Source organism: Triturus cristatus, chromosome 5_2, assembly GCF_964204655.1.
Source record: "Triturus cristatus chromosome 5_2, aTriCri1.1, whole genome shotgun sequence".
Lineage (NCBI taxonomy): Eukaryota > Metazoa > Chordata > Amphibia > Caudata > Salamandridae > Triturus > Triturus cristatus.
The window spans coordinates 305321910-305340386 of record NC_140588.1 but is presented as its reverse complement, the minus strand read 5'-3'; the positions used below and the strand labels follow the sequence as shown (position 1 = coordinate 305340386).

The 18477-nt window shown below is 40.9% G+C and overlaps 1 long non-coding RNA gene across 1 annotated transcript; it reads right to left on the bottom strand.

Annotated features, from left to right (window-relative positions):
• Positions 1–5343: 5343 nt before the first annotated feature.
• LOC146822911 (uncharacterized) lies at positions 5344–16069 on the bottom strand. Its single transcript, XR_014961853.1, has 3 exons — positions 15930–16069; positions 11256–11542; positions 5344–6852 (listed from the first exon to the last, which is right to left on the bottom strand). It is a non-coding gene; the product is annotated as an uncharacterized LOC146822911 (long non-coding RNA).
• Between the last annotated feature and the right edge of the window lie 2408 nt (positions 16070–18477).

Sequence of the window (18477 nt, the reverse complement as noted above, 5' to 3'; positions counted from 1 at the left end):
ACGACACTCAACTGTATAACACATCACTCCACTATGCAACACACCACTCCACTGTACAGCACTCCACTCTATGGCACTCCATGCCGCTCCACTCTACAATTGCTGCCACACTGTACATCATTCTACTTTATGCCTTTCCACTCTAAGATACTGTACGACACGCCACTCTATGATACACCACTCCACTCTACTCTACAACAAACCACTTCACTCTGTGGCACTCCAGAATACTCTATGCCACTCTACCAGGGGCGTTTCTAGGTGTTTTTGCCGCCCTAGGCGAGAATTGAAAAATGCTGCGCCCTCCCTTTTACTACCAAGCAAAAAAAAAATAAGTGAAGGAAATAACATTGTCTGAAAGTGACAAGGAATGCTTTTGTTTTTTAAACAAGACTCCAAGCTCCACGCTCAGAATTATTACTGCTAAAGAACTGTCCATCCACAAACATTTTTTATTTCTATAATCTTGATCAGATCACATTGACAGACCCTAAAATGTTCCTTTTTACCCATTCCAGATTTCAGCCCTTTTTAGTGACTGTACAACCTTCTTCTGCATTTCCCTCTATGTTACCGATTATGTTTCCGAGTCACGGTTGGCAGCCAGAAGACAACTGTGTTTCATTTAGAGTTTGCGGTGATATCCCTCAGACACTCATTTGGGTGTAAGGGTTGCACTCTTTCCATGGAACTTAGGTCAGCAGACCCCTAAAGCATGACTAACGTGATAACTTGGAATATAATGGCTATTGTCACACTAACATCTGAAATGCGTTTGGTACATATTAAAATCAGCTTACAAATGTTCTGTGTACTCTACTTGTTAGTTGTAGGTATAAACAATACTCACTAAGGTGTAAGCCACAAGGTGTGACCTGGAACACTCCACTTCTACCATGGACACCTTACAGTTTGGGGTACTCAGAAGGTCACTAGCAATAACTTCAAAGAGCTACTAAAAAGAAGAGTGTGTGAAACTTACTCAGATGCCTGTCTATGCTCGATGACAAAGACTCATCCTGGCGGCATGCATGCAAGAGGCCAACAACTTACTTGTCTTCACAGAACAACAGTTTCTTTCACAGGGATAAGACGTGCAAATGGCAGACCTGCTTCACCACAGCGCAACAGGAAACAGTCTCTGCACACTGGCCTTGGACCATCACCCTGCATCTCCGAGGACCAACCGGGTCAGATGCCAGGTGCCCATGGCAGGCCGGGTGGTGCGTCGTCTCCCAGCGTTGGCAGAGTCAGAAGATCAGACGCAAGCAGCTGAGTGCCTGTTTTGCTGGTTTTTAGAGGACTCTGATCCTTGTGTGGCTAGAACAGAGATACCGCCTTTTCAAAGTGCCATCTTCAGAGCTTACTGCAGGCAGGCATGTGGCCAACTCAGAGACGCTCAACCGCGGCAGCCTACACAGCCCCTCTCCAGCAGCGGGGCTTGCTGCACAAGCATCAATAGATCTCGCTGAATCACTTCTGCAGCACCTCGGCCACTTTCCTGAGAGGGGCTTCACCCAGCAGTGCTCTGACCCAGTTCCACATGGTGGGGATGAGGGTTTGCAGCACACGTTTGTACCTGCATGCGACGGAGCGCGGGAAGGGGAGGGAATGGTGGCATTTGTGGAAACTCTGTTTCTGGCGTGCGGCCTGCCAGCTCTTTACCAGAGGACCAAGCTCAACTTCTCCCCTTCAGCAAAAATCAGCAAGAGAAAGCAACTGCATGATCACCTGAGCTGATACACACAGTCCGTCCCCCGCGCGCCGAGAGGTAGGGTGGTGCGATGTCACGTGCGAGTCACCATCACTAGATGTTGCATAAAAAGCACCACTCAGGGACTGGCCAAAAATTATACCCAGGGCCGTCATTGGTAGTGCTTTCCCGCGCTACAACATTGACGCCCTGGGGACCCACATACACTGGTAACGCTGGCCCGCTCCACACACCACTATGCTAGGGTGCGCTGTGCAGCATGTAAAGCAGGTGCGCTTGCACTCACATGCAGGTGCTGCTGCCTTCAAATTAAAAAATGTTTCCCCCTTTTGCCGCCCTAGGCGGACGCCTAGTCTTGCCTAATAGTAGAAACGGCCCTGCACTCTACTCTACTCTTCTCTTCACCCCTCTACTCTACAACACTCTACTTCACTCTATGCCTATCTACAACAATGTACTCCAATGTATGTACAACACCTTCTACGCCAATCCATGCCACTTTACTCCACTGCATTCTATGACACACTAGTCTACTCAACTCAACTCCATTACTCTATTCGACTCTATGCCACTCAACTCTATGCCCCTCTACTCTAAGACACTCTACATCACTCTACTCTATGACATTAAACTCTATGACACTCTCCTCCATTCTATGACACTTTACTTGATGACACTCCAACTTGCGACACTCTACTCCACTGTACGACTCTCTACACTCCTGCACTCTACGACACTGTACTCCACTTTATGCTATCCCACTCTACAACACTCTACACTCTATGGCACTGTACAACACTTTGCTCCACCCTATGACACTCTGCAACACTGTACTCATTTCTGGAACATTCTACTCAACTCCCTCTACTCCTCTCCATGCCCTTTACTGCACTCTGAGTCACTACCACAATTTACCTCTACCATGCACACTGTTCTTCTAATTGATGTAATTTAAGATGACATGAGTGTTGCTAAGAATGCTATGATTTAATGTGGTATAGGTGACATAATATAAAAGTGTACAAACTGTGCATGGGGAAGATGCAAATCATCGTTAATGTAGTGTGGCTAGCAAGTTAAGTGTGACTGCTCTTTCACTGCATCTCTGATGAACTCACTGCTCCAGGAGTATTTGGCCTCTATTAAGGGCTGAACAAATCCTTCATTCAATATCTGCCTAGAAGCGTCTCACTTCTGGCCAATCGGGGCTGCTTAGAAGACATGGTGCTTCCTTGACTTTGCTAATTTGCCACTAGTCGAAATTAACTCTAGCACACCAGTGACCATTCTACGTCACTCATACCCTCAGTTGCTGCACTTCACAGTGGTCAATTAACTAATGGATGAGACCACTTCAACTACACAGCAATCCCCAGGTTCATCAAAGTCCTGATGAGACCCAAGTATCTGGATAAAGAGTCAAAAAGCCATCGACAAATTAAAATAGACAGACTTGACCTTTGTTCAAATCACACATTGAGAATTTTCCTCTATGCCTTTCATTGTATCAAACAGATTTGTCTGTCTCACTGATAAGAATATACTGTATATGCTTTTACAATTGACCACCATGTACTTTCTGGCTTTGGTTTTCCTTACATTTGGGGTTCTTCTATTCTTTTCGTCAATTTCTCATAAAATCTTTCATCACCCAGATTCTTGCTAATACTAAGAGTGCCCGATTCACAAAGGCAAAGCGAGACAAAAGTCTAACTTTACCACCTTTGGTATTCAGAAAGGCATTTACTACTCGTAAATGCCCTTTGTGAATACCAAAAGTTGAACATTACTGCTTTCTGTAGTCACAAAGAGCATTTATGAGTATTAAATGCTCTTAGTGAATACTCAGAGTCAGAAATTTAGACTTTCCTCTCACTTTACGTTTGTGAATTGGGCCCAGAGTGTTAATTGCTTTGTGAATTAAATAAAATTTGATTGGCGGAATCGGATTCAACTACAAGATATTGGCTGTTTTGAATCAACTGTCTGCATAGATTAGGTATAAAACAGATTTTTGCCTGTCAAAAAAAAGAAATGTAAATGTTGGTTTAGATTAAATATACATAGAAAATTCTGTGTCATCTTATTTTGCACCGAAATGAGTTCAATGTGAACTCTTGTTCCAAGTTCAAACAAGTTAAAAAATACTGTGTACTGAGGTACATGAGTTATAGTACATTTGAAGTCTAGCAGAAATTATAACTCAAAGTAATAACTATAACTTTAGAATTTCTAATTTTTAAGTAGTTCAACTTGGCTTTGTGTACCAAAAATTAACAAAGTTTTACTAACTATAACTTAGAGCCTGATTTAGATCTTGGCTGATCGGGTCCCACTGTTGCTTTTTTAATGATCTTCCCTCCCGCCGACTTGGAGGTCTGCCCACTCTATTTAGATGCTGAGGATTAGACAGACTAAAACCATCAGAGTGCCGCCAACACCACCAGGTATGTTCAACTGCGTTGACGGGGCAGGAGGCAAAAGCATCTGTCGAAAGGCAGAGCGCCAGTTTGTGCACCAGGCCAATCACAATGTGCCTTTTCGGCGACGATACTGTGGTGGTATAGCCCCCCAGATGAGTTGGCTGATTGGAAGGAATATAAGGCAGAAACTCGCCTTTTCTCACTTTCACACTTTCTTTTCCGCCACGGACCCGATCTAACATGTCCTACCCCTGCTACTGCTTGATGAAGAACCAAATCAACTCCGTCGTGGCCGGAATCGATGGTAAGCTGAACTTTTACTTTTTAGCTTTTGACTTGCCTGTTAACATTTGCAGTTGACAGGTGCACTTTTAAAGCTCTCTTACAAGCAAATGCATGTCAATGTGCAATGCATATGTGTTTAATGTTGACGTTTATGAAATTTAAATAACCCCCCTGAATGATTACATTGTATTTCTAAATTTGGTGCAAGCTGACTTCAAAAAATGGACACTTGCACAAAAAATGATATCAATCAAACAATCAAAAAGTCACTATACAGGTGTGCCTAAATACATTCTGAAGATTGTCAAATTAAAAACATATGCATTGCACATCACTGGGATAAGTGCAACATAACATTCTGTAAAAATTGTACTAGGCAAGGTGTAATATTTACCCTATTAATTACCTGTCAAATCAATGTCAGTCCCAAATTTGAATAATTCAACACATTCATCCATGTAACATTTCCCCTTCTCTAGTGCAAGTCCTGTATTGTATCCAATTTCAATTGTCACATAATTATATAAGGTGTAATGCATATGTGTTCATTCTTTTCAGTAATCAAGGTGAAACCAACACAGCTGCAATAACACTTCAAAAATAAATGTAAACATCTATTTGTTGCTGTAAGTGTCCATTATCATGATGTATGCCTGCACCTAAATTCAAATGACCATCACATACTATTTTAACCAGTGTATACACTTAACAAAGTAGACATTAAAGATATGTCGTATTTCCTGCCATAATTTGTAAAAAAAAAATATGTACTCACATTTTAGGTAGAAACATTTCTAGAAATCAAACAATTGTAAAGGAAAAGTAATGCCAGGACAAACTTGGTGAAAAGAAAATTATAGATGTAATCAAACAATGAGATACGTCTCTCAAAATAAATCAAAACCAAATGGCAGTCCATGACTATATTAAAAAGTCCAGTGCACTGTTGTGCTGTGACACTAAGCTTGCCTTCTAATTCACTGGCAAGGGGAACCTCCTCAGAAAAGGAGATCTAGTGGGCACAGAGCAGGCACCTCAATGATCTTACTTGAAGGGAGTAGTTTGGGGTTTGGCAGGGTGGTCTTGGGTGTGGAAGGGGCTGGTTGGGTATTGGAGGGGGTGACTTTGCATTTGGGAGGGGTGGGTTGGGGTTAGGAAGATGTCAAGGCAAGGGCAAAAAGTACATCCTCACGGGGAAAATGGATAGGATGTTTAGCAGGGAGTTTATTTAGGGAGGTAAAGGGAGTGGCAGATGGTGATGTGCATGTCTCTGTTGAGGTTGCAGGTGCCTGTGGGTCTGGTGTATGTGGTGTACGTTTGGGGGTGTCTCTTCCTAGGTGTATGTTTGGGTGAGTGTTGGTGCTTGTATTTTGTGGGTGTGGTTTCTAATGTATGTGTGGATGGGTGTGCTGTTGAGTTGCTGGGTGTGGTTGTGGTGCAAGTGGAGGTGGTGGTGCATGTGGGTGTGGTGGTGGGTGTGGTGTATGTAGGTGTGCTGGTGGTAGTGGTGGTGCATGTGGGTGTGGTGGTGGGTGTGGTGTCTGTGGGTGTGCTGGTGGTGGTGCATGTGGTTGTGGTTGTGGGTATGGTGTCTGAGAGTGTGCTGGTGGTGGTACATGTGGGGGTGGTGCCTGTGGGTGTGCTGATGGTGGTTGTGGATGTGAGGGTGGGGTGTTGTCTGTGGGTGTGCTTGTCGTCATGGGTGTGGCATCTGCATGTTGTTTGGGTATGTTCCTGTGTTTTTGGGTGTGTTTGTGTTTTTGTGTGGGTGTGCTGCTTGTGTGTGTTGGAGTGGGTATGTGAAAAGGAGTGAGTGTGCTTGGGACAGGGCTGGAAATAGGGAATTGGGATGGCAAAGGGGCCTGAGTTGAGGCACAAGTTTGGACTAGTTGGGAGACTGTGGTGAGTAAAGAATCAAAGCCTGTAAATGCTCTCTGCAGGCTAAACATAGCACTATGAGTGCCTTCCACGTAAGCTACCATTTGTTGCATGTGGCAACTAAACCCCTCAATGGCATGTAGGAGTGCAGTCTGGCCTACATAGATGTACTGTAGGAGGTCAATAGCCTCCTCGCTCAGTGCAGCAGCGGGGAGAGGGGGAGAGGTGCATGCAGCGAAGGTGACTCCCCCCATTTCAGGGGCTGGATTTGGCCAACTGTGGGGGGAGCAAGAGAGAGGTAGGAGATGGTATCCTGGTTGGCAGACAAGGATGCAGCTGGTATAGTTCCTGTCGGGTCCGCCACCACTATGGAGTGCTCGCTTGTGGAGGCTTCTGATGATGAAGATGTTGAGCTGCCGTTCTCCGTTGCAGTTACCTCACCCTTTGTGCTACTGGGACCCTCTCTGTCAGTGGTCTCATCATCCGAATCACTGTGGCCAGCTTCTTCCATGCCTATGTGCCCAATGTCTCCTCTGCCTGCTCCAGATGATGCTGAAACGACATATACAATAGCTTTATTGAATCTGTGTAAACAGAACTTTTCAGAACTTTAAAAACAAAACAGTTTCCAAGTGTTCATATATCACCCACTGCAAGGCTCTCAACCTTTGTTTCTATATTAGCATAAGCTCATGCATGTAGGCAACATTTTCAGAAATCATTTGATTGCAGTTTTGTAATTCCTCATGATAACTTCTATATCATGTCTGATCTTGTCTCTTATCCATTTTTATTTCTCTCCAGGAACTATTCATCACCTTTGAATCGTTGGGCTTTATTGTTTATTGTTTAGAATAGTGAACTGATGTCACAAATAAGGATGTAAACCAAAAATACTTTTATACTGTGTGTTTGCAAGGCCCAAAAATCTGCATTATTTTCATTCACAAAAAGTAAAATATAACTTGATGTATGTCAACAAAGAGTTTAATGTTTAATGGGGAGAGGAGTTGGCCTAACGGCTAGGGCGCTCGACCTCGGACCTGGGGAACTGGGCTCGAGTCTCGGTAATGATGCTGAACTTCTTGTGATTCTGGGCAAATCACTTAATCTCCCCGTGCCTAACAAAAAATGAATGTGTGTCCTCATGTAACGTAACTGGTGCTATGTAAAGCGCTCTGATACCTGATTGGATTCGGGTCAAGTTCATGCTATATAAAACTCCACAAAAAGAAAAAAAATGTTGTCCCAATATTTGTATAAACTGAAAGCCAGTTTCAGTTGTTTGGGCATTTCACAATGGGAGCACTTACTTCAAGTAACTAAAGAAAATGTAAAAAATATTATATGCAATCTGTACTGAAGTAGCTTAATAATGTATCGCACACTATGTTGATACTAACCCTGGGCGTAGTTCGCAAAGTAGTGCTACGCGTAGCTATGCGAAGTGCACTTCGCACTACACGAGCTACGCGTAGTACTACGCGAACTGCGTAGTACCCTGTTCGCGATGATTGAACAGTGCCGGATGCTTGTTCGCACTGTGCAATCATTGAAAACTGCATCTTGCACAGTGCGAGCTGTCGTTTTCTGCCGCTCAAGTAGATTTTTACTCGAGTGGCAGCTTTCTCATAGCGTAGTTCCTTGCCCAGGCTTAGTTGATACGTATGCTGTTGAAGAAATTAAGAAAATAATTTTGGGTGGATTAGCACATTACTTCTACAACATAAGTAAATATATAGGCCTTGGTACATTTCTAATTCAGTACAGAGCAAAAACATTTTCACATTTGACTTCTAAACATCCCTAGGTATTTGAAGTTTGTTTTACCATTGTTAAATTGTCTTACAAAATATGCTGGCTTTCACTTTAGGTGAAACATTGGTACAGCATTACAGTAAATATTTCATACACAGATTCATATATCATTTTCACTTCAAAGATTCAAAAGTAAATCACAATATGCAACATATGACATCTTAATGCATTTTTAAATTTGACTAATGAGTCGTGAGTTGGGCCTGATATTGAGTTTTCCAAATTGTATACTCCTACATATATGTGATGAAACATTCAGTCTGCAATAGTCCCTTTAAGTATTCCATTTTTCTCCATCATTTATTTATCACCTGGACATAACAAATGACATTGAAAACTGGTTTTGAGTCTGTGTTACTCTGTCACCAATGTGTGCACGTTCCTGTCTGTGTTGTTTAAAAAATGTATGCCTCTCTCAAATATTTAACAAAAAAACAGACTGGCTTACATGCCCACTTGTGAAAGATTAAGACATCATGCAAATCTGTCACTTTTAACATGAATGAAATGGCATTTTTTAATCAAAGAACATTTGAGATATATTTTTAATCTGAAATGAAGCCATTTTATCTGCTGTTAGTAAACTTTTTGGCTCACATGCTCACTCTTGTCTCTGTATGAAACTAACTTACCAGTGGGACATTTGGAGCATACACTGTATCATAAGTGCATATCATGCTTTGTCACCTGTAATAAGGCTAACCATACACCATTTACAATACTGAAGGAGCATTCCATGTAACACAATAAAGACCAGTGGCCCAATTGTAGGCTGTTCGGTTTTAGGTTTAAGCCTATAATAAGTGATAAAACCCCACTGAAAGAGAAATAGCCTTCAACATTGAAAACATATAAACACTGAAAAAACACCTGCACAACCACAAACTAAATGCCATTCAAAGAAAGGAAAAAGAGAGTGAAAGAGTATTTTTTTTCTTCCTACAGGGGCCAATACAATGTAACTTTGTTATACAAGCTAGCAGTAAGAAAGACTGGGCCAACATTATTCTGCTTCAGGTTTGTTGTTTAGGGATGCCACTAAAATATTATTTATTCTTTTTTTTGCTTATTTCAGTTCTGTGGTCTTTGGTCTAAAGATTCAGGGTTTAGAAGCATGTTTTAGGTCTTGTTTAATTATTTTATAAACTGTAGGAAATCAGGAAATATCAAAATTAGATTTGATATTTTGGCTGCGTTTGATTCTTTAACTGATAGGTAAAATGGCTGGTTTCATAAGAGGCTTTCCTAATATTTGTCATCACATTTACCCACAGAGGATGGGTAAAAACCCTTAATACATCAGCCCCTAGTTTCTAGTGAGTCAGTATTGATAGTAAGTGAATTGCCAACACCTCAGGCTTTAAACATTCAATGCAAGGTATAGTGACAAGTATATGTGAAAAAAGCGCTATCATCAAGCATCTCGGATAGTAGTGAAAACATGACACCAGACTTTTGGAAAACATGCAACACAGTGTCACTTGGAATGCTCTGCAAAAAAGGTTCTTTCCAAGTTCAACAAAGATTGGAGTGATATTGTTCGTATTTACAGTGTTTCAACTATGTATATGAAAAATTTGTTTGATGACCTGTCAAAATTGATACCTGAGCTGAAGTGCTTCCCTGTAAGAGATCCTTGCCACTTGTTAGATGGTATGCTGAAAGCATCTTTACAATCTTCAGACTTAATGAGGAATGCTATCGAAGTTTTAGTCCATTCTAGTGCACTGTTTTCTTATGCACAGGAACTAACGCAAATATTTATCGTTTTGTGCTTTGTGTGGCATCAAAGAAAGAGTCATTCCAACTGAGTCCCTTAGCTGGTGGTTCTCAGTCTTAGAGGCCATGAAAGCTATATTATCCATGTGGCAACAATTTATAGTATTTTTGCTGAGTGATGATGCCAAAGGCAAGAAATGTGAGGGTCTTTGGCCGCATATTGATAGTGAAGTGAAAAAAAGTACACTCTACTGCATTCTTAGATTTTTGCAGGTAAACATAACTGCTGTAGTGAACATAATAAAAAAAAAATAGAATTTGAGAACACGCTTGTCTGCCAAGTGTTCAGCATAATTGGTGTAGATGTGAAACATCTTCTGGAGACTTTGGCACTGCAACATGTTCCATGTTAGAGTGCTTTCCACTTGGTAAGCAAAGCAATGTTGAAGAGCAATTCAGGAACTTTTATTTAACAATGTATGAGAAATGGCTTGCAATGATGCATAGCAATGTTGGCATTTGAAGTCAATGAAGCCTTACTGTGGTACTCTGTACAAGTTCTGGATCCCTTACTTAAAGGGGAATTTCCTCCATAGTTTCAAAAGTGCTGCTTCATTTTTGAATGCTTCAATAACTCTGAGGGCGTAAGCGCCCAGCTCCATGCAATCGCAATCTTCAAGTGCACCGGTATTGGCATGGAAAGCTATATCTGTGGCCAGAGTTAACAAATTGTGAACTGGCTGTTTTGGCGTTGCCCATCTCAAGTACCAATGTTGAGAGGGCTTTTTCACGGAAGTTTACATGGGAAGGAAAGAGCAAGCGCACATGACCAAAGACTCATTGAAGAACTATTGTATGGTGTACTACAATAAGTTTCATTTGCAAAAATCTATTTGGACCTCATGTACACTATATGTACACTGTCTATATACCATGCACTATCAGTGCAGAAAGCAAGCAATAATAAAAGCAAAACATTCCATAAACACCGGAAAAACGCTGTTTCTGTTTTCAATGGCTCGAAAATGTGTAACCACTGATAACCTCTGTTTTTCAAGGTATTGAAATCACTTGAAAACACTAAAAAACACACCAGAATTTACCAAAAATAGAAACTGAAAAAAGGAAAGCCTACCTATTTGGTACAACTGTCCCTCATAACATTAAACAAACTCATGTATATTTGTTGTTTAGGCAGGCATGTGTCTGCTGAAAGTAGTCCTTTGACAGTGAACAGAAAATAGGTGATATCCCTTTCCACAAATCTATATACAAAACACAGCATCATACACCTTGTGCAAAATGTACACCTTCAAGAACTCTTCTTCTGCTTTGTGTCAAACTTAATGTTAATGGCAAAGGTAGTTGCTGTAACAGAAATTTGTTATTTAATATGTAGAACTCACACTAGAACTTACCCCCTTGCTGCTGCTGTTGGACTCTCAACTACCCATCAAGGTCTGGATAGACCACCACAAGTATGCAGGCCATTAGAGGGGTCGGAGTGCGGTACACATGCTTCCCACGCTGGAGGGACTTGCCGAGCTGGACCTCTGATGACTTCTTGGTCCAGCGTTGTATGTCCTCCCACCTCTGGCAACAGCGCATGCTGTGCCCCTTGTAGATCACCAGGGTCCACATCCTCTTTGGCGATGCCTGCCATATCTCCATTTTCTGATGGTCATTGGCTGGTATGGTCATTGGCCTGTATGTAAAAAAAATGAATTTTTTGGTGAGTTGTTGTTTGTCTTTATTGTCTGTAAAAACACAATTTTACTACATCAATCACAAGCTACTTTTCATCAGTGAATATGATTGTGAAATTCTGAAGGCTAAACAACTTGCACATTAGAACCAGACATCCCACACCCAGCTAAATTGTCTTAAAGCCTAATGTCCATAGAGCAAAATACTATTGTTTGAAATAAATGCAAAGACTAAGGGCACTATTAAAGGGCTGCCTTGTGTGTCAGTGAAAACATGCGCTTTGGGGATGTTTGAACATGTGTGCATATAAATGGGATATATTTGGATGGGTGACTGAAAGCCTGTGAAGTTTAAACTGTTTATGTAATTAATAACTTTCCATTTAATTTTTCTTCAATTTTTAAGCATTCAGAAGCGTCATTTTCATCACAACTGCTATTTTAAGATGACAAGGGTTGTTTTCTAAGAGTCCAATACCTCTGTGACCCAGCCCCAACCTGGCCAACAAATCTGATTGAGCACTGTTCATTGTCAGGCCCTGCTATCTGTAGCCTGATGATCATGATGTCACATGAACACATCCTTCCCTTCACTTTGATATGAGAATATGACCTTGTGCTCATTTGAAAAATAACTCAATTCTATGAGCTACTCTGAAGTTATCTGGTGTTATGTGATGGTTTAATGTCATTCGAAGCAAGAATTGCATGGTGGTGTTTATACTGCAGTCGATGGTATTTTTACAGAATTTTGTTTTAAAAAAGAATGTGTAAAAAACTACATTGCCAATGTATTATCTACACATTTAAAAAGTAAAAATGTACACATGTAATAAAGGTAATTTTTTATTAACATTTATACTCAACATAATACGGTTCTGTATAATATTGTATTACAAATGTATATGTATTGAAAGCTAGATGTAGATTGTAATTACATTTGAATATATGTTAGCAAACATTTACAACAATTTATTATTTTTCAATGTAGGCATATGAACCAAGGCAGAGTGAGGAGATGACAGTGTCAAGTGTTCCGACCATTTCCAGATCTTGCCACCATGGAAGAACGGGATATTATCAAAAAATTCTGATTGAATAGGCAAACTATAGTGGATTTATGCTATCAGCTGGAGCGAGATCTTCTGCCTCACAATAAAAATCCCACATCTATTACACCAATTGTCAATCTCATGGGAGTACTTTCTTTTTGTGGCCGCAGGTTCATTCCAATACACAGTGGCACTATCTGGTGGTATGGCAGAACCAACTTTTTAGTGGTGTGCTACAAGAAGTTCTTTCTTCACTGATGACACACATCAACAACTTCATCCAGTTTCCACAATATGAGGAATTGGCAAATGTGAAAGGAGAGTTTTACTCTTTGGGTCGCCTACCACATGTGGTTGGAGTAATTGATGGTACACATATTGCCTTAGTGCCACCACCCGCCAGGGAACAAGTATATCGGCATTGGAAGCACTTCCATTGATTCAATGTGCAAGTTGTCTGCTTACATGATTTCTATGTAAGAAAAAGGTACCCCCTAAGATAATAATATGAATTAATGCTCTTATACGTTTTTTCAAAAAGAAAGTCGCTTATATAAGCAAAAAAAAAATCATTATAAGAAAATATATTAGGAATATCTAAGAAAATAAAAATCAGATATCACTTTTTTAAATAAGTACCTTGCCCGAGTGGTTTATGATGCACCTGCTTTCAGCATGTGCTTACATGATTTCTACATCACAAGTGTCTGTGCACATTCCCCCAGATCAACCCATGATACCTTTATACTGAGGAACAGCAGCATGCCCCTGCAAATGTCACAACTTGGACCCAAGAGGACCTGGCTTGTTGGGAAGTACAATCTGCCAATATATGTTGTTTGGCCAATTTCAAGTTTCTAGATCCACAATAGTAATGCTCTTTTTGGCTCTTTTTGTCATTTAGGAGACTCAACTTATCTCAACTTACCATGGTTGGTGGCATCGCTGAGGAATCCAACAAAGGCTGGGGAAGTTTTCTTCAATGAGGTCGATGGAATAACACAGAGCCAGTGGAGTGGGCTTTTGGGCTCCTAAAGGCCAGAGTTTGATGTCTTGACAAGACTTGTAGACCCCTCCTCTTTTCACCCGATAAGGTGTGCAAAATCACCATGGCCTGCTACATGTTACACAACATAGCCCTGCAATGGAACATCTATACATTGCAGATGAAGAAGACCAATAAGGACCACCGGGTGAGGATGTTGAAATACCAAATGAAGATGATAGTGGTAAAGCAAAAGAAACTGACGTACACCAAGATGTCATTGGCAACTTCTTCACATGAATGTAAGTATATAATTACATGTTATTAAATCTAATGTTAAAACAAATTCAAATGTAATGAGGTTAAAAGTCTGAGCTTGACATTTTTTCAAACGACCAAGTAAAGTGACATCCTGAGCAAAGATGTTTGTTGATCAAAGTTCATACACATTGACTACTGTGTTCACTTGCATTGCCCATCTCTGATTGTTCTTAGAAAATGTGCCCTCATATTCATTTGTAAGGTCACTATTTTGTAATGTAATTTAATGTACCCTTTTTGTTTTAATCTATTTTAGAACCCTTCACTATGTCATCTTTATTTGGGCATTTGAAAGTTGCGACATTTGCAGTTATATGCTGCTGTTGCAGAGAACAAAGGGAACCTGGGTTGTTCCTGTGGAAGACACACACAGACTTTGTATGTACATATCTTGTACTGAGACAACTTGCACAGGGATTGAATTGAAGCTTTTAAAATTGCATTTGACTCGTTTGCTGTTGAATTGTGGCACCAAGCCAATATGTGCTGCTTGATTTGTTCTAATCACATGAGGTAGTTAACCAGAAACATAGCCATCTCCCTTCACAATGGAAACATGCTAATGTTGTGTTAAGTGTATGAATATGTTGATGTGTCTCATCATTGTTGAAATAACTTCTTGTAGCACACCACTTAAAGTTGGTTGCAACATCCCCCCTGCTACTGCTAAAGTGTATTGAGTACTGCCAGGATTTAGGACTAATGGTGTTGTTGTTGTGCAGTTCCTATTGTGAGGCAGACGATCTGGCTCCAGATGATGAAATAATCCAATTACGTTTTGCCTATTGAATCTGAATCTGATTCTTATGAATATATCCCTTTCTTCCATTGTGGCAAGGTGTAGAACTGTAAACATAAAAATGTCACTGAGTATTTGTGTTATGTATGGTTTGTTATGTTTGATAAAAATTTGACAGAACATTCTGTGTCAAATTTTATAAAATATTAGTTGATGAGTTTTTGGCATTTGTATTTTGTTATTATGGTAGAATTAAGTGAGAAACATTAACTTACTTGCAGTTCATTTATGAATATACAATCCTTTGGTTGTTTACATTTTGAAATGTATGAGGGAAGGAAAAATAACTGAATGAATACAGAAAATAACTAAAACACCAGTCCTTGACTAAGTATTATTTGTTTTATTAATTATAAGTAATTAAACTAATCTGGATGTAGACTGAAAAGCACACAAAATAAGAAGTCAGTCATGGTGAATGAAACCATAATTGTTTTGTCAAAATTGTTTGCAGTCCATTGGCCAAAATACAACTGGCCACAGAAAGGTAAATGTGTCATAGTCCACAGAGGCAATGGTAGACACACAATGGAGAAAATTAGGGTCTGTGTCTCTAGGTGGGGTTTGGTGTGGTGGTCTTGCCACCCTCTCCTGGTGGTCTGAATGAACGTGTGCTCCTGTGGGGTACCGGTGGATCTTCAGTCGCAGGGACTGAGGTGGGTGCAGGTGTTGCCTCTTGTGGCAGGGCATCCCTTTCTGTGGCTGAGGCAGATATAGTTGGGCCAGATGTAGTGTGACCACAGAAAGGGGAAGATGGTGCTGGAAAAACCCTGCAAATATGGGTGTAAAGGTCCTGCAGCACCCCAGTCAGGGAGCCCAAATTGGAGTTGAGGCTCTCCATCTGTACATTGTACTACCTCTGCAACTGCTTCATGTCCCTGAGCTCTGTGAGGGCATGGTCCATCATGGCTTGGGACTGATGTAGGGGTCCCAGGACTTGGTTTATGGTGGCCTGGGTGACAGTGATCCCAGTGGCATCACCATGCTGGCCCATAGAATCCCTGCTATGACCCCATCTCCTCCACCCTGTGACCTTGACACAGTGTGCCCCATCACATTGGTTATTGGCTGAACTGTAGGTGGTGGTGGCGGGATAGAAACATCAGCCAGGACTGGGGGCACAAGACCAGGGTGATGGTGGTTTGAACACCGAAAGTGGAGGTATCCATTGACTGAGGTGTGGGAACAGGTGGGGTGGGAGGTGTAGTTATGGGCCGAATGAGACTCACGGTAGATGTCTGCCCAGCCAGACCAGATAGAGCAGGCTGCTCTGGACTTTTAGGAGTGGAGTCCTCCCCGAATGCTTGAGCTGGAGTGGAGGTCCCCTCAGAGGTAGCTGTTTGGCCATGTCTTCTGGCTGTTGGACCTATTATGAATGAAAACCATAATAACCTTTTGTAAAAGTGTGCTTTGGACAGTTTTAAGCAAAAAAAAAATGAATCAACCTAAAAGGGAACAGGTATTGAATATCATAATTAGACCTTTTAGTAGAATTTTAATTATTTACACAAACAGTTTATATTTCATACAAAACTGCTTCAAATAAACAGGTAAGAAGATTTCCTGACTCGAAGAAAATCGATTCGTAAGTATTCATGAAATACCAAATACCAAACACAAAACAGTAGAGCACAGAAATGTGAAATTAACCATTCCAAGGCCTAGCAGGCTAAGAAACAGACATTTACACAACCTAGAAGGAAGTTTAGCATTAGTCATCATATAAACAGTGCAGAGTTAAGTTTTCATGTATGCCACTTATATTCAAAATGCAAATTTGCATGCATACATTTTTTAGGTCAGCAAACTTTTGGCGGGCCAGGGAGAACCACCACCAGTCCTCTGGGCCACCAGGTGACAAATGGAGGCTAGGGAATGTGCTTTTCCCTGCAAGTCATTCTACCTCTTCCTAATTTCCTACTATATGTGCAGGTTGTTAGCTACAGCATTCACTCTGTCAATTATTCTGGCTCACATTTGCCTTTTCTGAGATAGGGGTGCATTTTGGACTTGGGCTCCAAACAATTGTGGCTGGCTCGACTCTTATGATTTATCCACCATGACTGACAATTGTCTCTCAGTAAAACGTGTATTTTCAGTCTCTGACATTATGTAATTATAAACTTAAATGATGGTGAAGACAGAGAAGATAATTAATAACAAAAGAGACTAAATAAACAAGTAACACAGAAAGCAAAACAAAAATCTGACTTGAGGAGTGATAAATCGCAGTGGGACAAGGTTGTGCTGCTGTGGAATGGCAAAGGATTATGGTCCGAAATGGAGTGTGTTTTATAGTGTGGTATGCAGGTGCACACAATTAACTAAAACATATCAGGTGCTAGCATCCAGCCTACAGCCTCAGGAACAGTACAATGTTGACTGCACCCACATCGGAATCACTCCATCAGCAACCTGCTGGTACAACACCGCCAGCACAACTGTGAAATCTAAATAGGCTTGGCGCCGCCCTGACAGAACAGAGTACTATTCGCCAGCAAAGATGTCTGCCGCGTCGGCAACGGTGAGCCTTCTACGCGGTGGTAAACACTGTTGACCCGGATGGAGATTCAGCCAGCATACTTCTAAATAGGACAGGCAGACTGCCATCAACTCGACAGAGTACTTTCAAACCACCACCGCGGTGGGACGACAGTAGTTCCGCAAAGATCTAAAGCAGGCCCTTATCCTTAACCTTTGTTTTTATCATTGAATATCTCTTCAATAAGCAAATGACACAAACAACAATGATCAAAATAGGCCTCACTATAGCGCCTAAAGTCCACTACCAATATTACTAAGCCAACTACCTCCATCAAAAAATCCATTCCCAATCGCTTCCTAAGTACCTGTTGCTACTAACTCCTTCAATTTTGTTGACACTTGTTGACACATTTTTAACAATCTTTCCAATCTCTTTGCTGTTGTCTAGGATGTGCATAACTGTGGAACTTTTAGCATCCAACAGACTCCACCCTCCGATTCTACAAGACCATAGATCTAATAGCTATCAGCTTAGTATTGTTAGCTATTAATTCTCCAGATGTCCTAGTAGCAAGTTTTTCCACTAATGTTAAAGGTTTCTTTAATTCTCACATCATTTAAGGCAACACCTACAGAGGTAAACATATCACCAAAAATATCTCCCACTATTTGTGAAGCACTACAACTATGCTTAGCCTACCAAGAAACCCAATAGTTTGGGTATCCAACTTTGCTGTTGATAGATCACACTTGATAACACTAAAGATAACACTAGAGACAGGTAACAGCTTCCCACCCAACTGGCTGGTAATTTGAAGTAAGAGTTTGATCCAAGTACATAATAAGCTCCAGGAATAATAGGATAATTCTTTGTAAATATCTGATCTGTGTAACCCAAAACCTCATACCTATGACAACAATCCCTCCATCCAACTCTCATGAAATTCAGGACACTCTCCTCTGTCTTCATGAAGCATAGCTTTGCTTTCTTTTTCCAGTCTAAACTCAGGTTGGGCTGTGTTCCCAAATATTTATGTTGTCCTTTTCCTCCCCCATTTCTCTTTTTCAATATCTCTTTCCATCTCAGTCCTTTCCTCAATAACTGCTCTCCTGTCCTCCAAATCATCAATGCATTTCTTTTCAATCGGGGTCATCAAACAATTTAGGTTCTGTCTATTGACACAGGTCACACAGCGCCCATCTACTTTGCACTGGAATGGGATTCAAATGTTTGTACATGTGCATTTCAGACAGGACCAGATCTTAACTTGAAAAGTAATACTCAAAATGTTC